The sequence below is a fragment of the Poromitra crassiceps genome, assembly GCF_964638095.1.
Source record: "Poromitra crassiceps genome assembly, contig: HAP1_SCAFFOLD_1229, whole genome shotgun sequence".
NCBI classification, from domain to species: domain Eukaryota; kingdom Metazoa; phylum Chordata; class Actinopteri; order Beryciformes; family Melamphaidae; genus Poromitra; species Poromitra crassiceps.
Genome location: NW_028151181.1, coordinates 1 through 2,500, shown reverse-complemented (window position 1 = coordinate 2,500; position 2,500 = coordinate 1). Strand labels below are relative to the sequence as shown.

General features: G+C 48.0%; 1 pseudogene across 1 annotated transcript in view; it reads left to right on the top strand.

The window, feature by feature from the left end:
- The window catches only part of LOC310771445 (forkhead box protein P4-like), a 29,171-nt pseudogene extending 28,288 nt beyond the window's left edge, over nucleotides 1-883 (top strand). Inside the window, exon 7 of the transcript XR_014554085.1 lies at nucleotides 781-883. The product of XR_014554085.1 is annotated as a forkhead box protein P4-like (transcript). The remainder of the gene's footprint in view (nucleotides 1-780) is intronic.
- Nucleotides 884-2,500: the final 1,617 nt, after the last annotated feature.

Sequence of the window (2,500 nt, the reverse complement as noted above, 5' to 3'; positions counted from 1 at the left end):
CATTTTAAAGTATCACAGAAAACAAACAAACAAACAAAAACATAAAAGCCACAAAAACATCTACAAAAACATAACAAAGCCTAATTCACACAAATAGGGAAAAAAATAAAATAAAATAACTCCCCTCCCCGCAGGACCCCCCCCCCATCAACAAACACATTAAGATATATTATTAACCCATGTCACTAACCACCACATAGCAATTTTAAACATTTATGCAAAAATCGTTTTATTGTTCAAAATGGTTGATGCTTACAAAAGTTCATAAAAACCGACAAGATGTGATGTGATAATATGAATATATAATATATACTATTAGTATTATATAATAATATGACCGAAACGGAATATGACTTGTGTAATGGTTTAAAAAAAATCTGTGAAATAAGCATGTGACCTGTTTTGACCCCGCCCTTCAAAGAATCAGAATTGAGAATCGTTATGAACCGGAATCGATACGTAGAATCAGAATCAGAATCGTTAAAATCCAAACAATACTCAACTTTGCTGTATGTAAGAAAACATGGTAGATGACTCTCCCTCTCTCTCTCTCTCCCTCTCCCCTCTCTCCCTCCCTCACTCTCTCTCACTCTCCCCTCTCCCTCTCTCTCTCTCCCTCACTCTCTCTCTCCCCCTTTCCCTCCATCTCTCTCTCCTTCTCTCTCTCTCCCTCCTTCTCTCTCTCCCTCTCCTTCTCTCTCTCCCTCTCCCTCTCCCTCTCTCTCTCTCTCCCTCTCCCTCTCCCTCTCTCTCCCTCTCACACTCTCTCTCCATCCACAGTCATGAAGAGCATGCAGGCTCTCATCCTCTGTACGGCCATGGAGAGTGTAAATGGCCTGGCTGTGAGGCGCTGTGTGAAGACATGGGACAGTTCATCAAGTAAGTCAGCCCCTAGTAGAGGAGGGAGGAGGGGAGGGGCTTATGTTACCTCGCCATGTTGGCCTCTGTTCCCTAGCCACGCCCAGGTCCACATCCCCCTCCTCCCCCTCCTCCTCCATCTCCTCCTCCCCCTCCTCCCCCTCCTCATCCTCCTCCTCCCCCTCCTCCTCCTCTTCCTCCTCCTCCCCCTCCCCCTCCTCCTCTTCCTCTTCCTCCCCCCCCCCTCTTCCTCCCCCTCCCCCTCCTCCTCTTCCTCCTCCTCCCACTCCCCCTCCTCCCCCTCCCCCTCCCCCTCTTCCTCCTTCTCCTCCTCCTCCTCCTCCTCTTCTTTGGATGGTTTCCAGACACATAAATTCCACTTTGCAGAGGCTGCATTCTTGCTAAGCTTCATTGTTGACGTCTCTACCAGACAACTGTGGCGCGCTCTGCTGACGGTTGACAGGTATTAACGGAGAGACGTGCGTCGTAACCTGCGAGCCAGTATCATCGTACGGTCTGCACACATCAACCTGATGTCCTACCCAGGTTTATTAGGCCATGTTCACATTACAGGCAAATCTGATTTGCTGATAAAGTCATTAATCATCATTATCTTGAATTGGTTTCCCAATCTGATTTGGGAGTGTGTCCGCACTGCCACAAATCTGATTGTCAAGTCGGATCTGTGTGTCCAGACCTAAACAGCCTATCTGCATGGGTTGCTATGGTAACGACGTGGGCGTCAGTAAATACGTACGTTGGTGACGTACGTTTTCCTGCGCAGAAGCATTTGATGACGAGTTGCAAGTGATGTTCAAATTAGATTTGGTGGATCTGCGCGTCCGCACTGAAGTCACATCAGTCGAAAGCAGATTGGAAACTACCTCCATATGTGGTTTGGGACAAGTGACACAAATCAGACTTGGAGCGTGCAGACTCATTAATAGGTCACTAAAGTTCACAAATCAGATTTAAATCAGATTTGGCCTCCTAGTCTGAACATGGCCTTAGATTCAACGTGGCACAGTGTGGCCTCACTGGCCTGCAATAAACGTACACGATTGCTAAAATCTTACAGTCTGTAGGCGGCTTGAGGCCACCATGAAGCGGATTCGTTGCTTCAACACTATCTTTGGCGCCATCTTTGCTTCAGCTCGGCAACGCCTCCAGCCAGTACAGAGCATACAACGCCTCCAGCCAGTACAGAGCATTGAGGGAAGTATCTCTCCTCCTCAAAGACACATCTTCTCCATCTTCTGATGGATGAAGGATGCAACAGGGAGCCAATGTGCCAAATGTGTCGTGCAGATCTGATCTTCTGCCTCACCTTACTGTCATTCATCACTTGCTATCTGTTACATCACACACCCCTTGAGACACATGCACGGAAACACACACACACACACACACACACACACACACACACACACACACACACACACACACACACACACACACACTCTCTCTCTCTCTCTCTCTCTCTCACACACACACACACACACACACGCACGCACAACACACGCACACTCTCTCTCTCTCTCACACACACACACTCTCTCTCTCTCACACACACACACACACACACACACACACACACACACACACACACACTCTCTCTATCTCTCTCTCTCACACACGCACA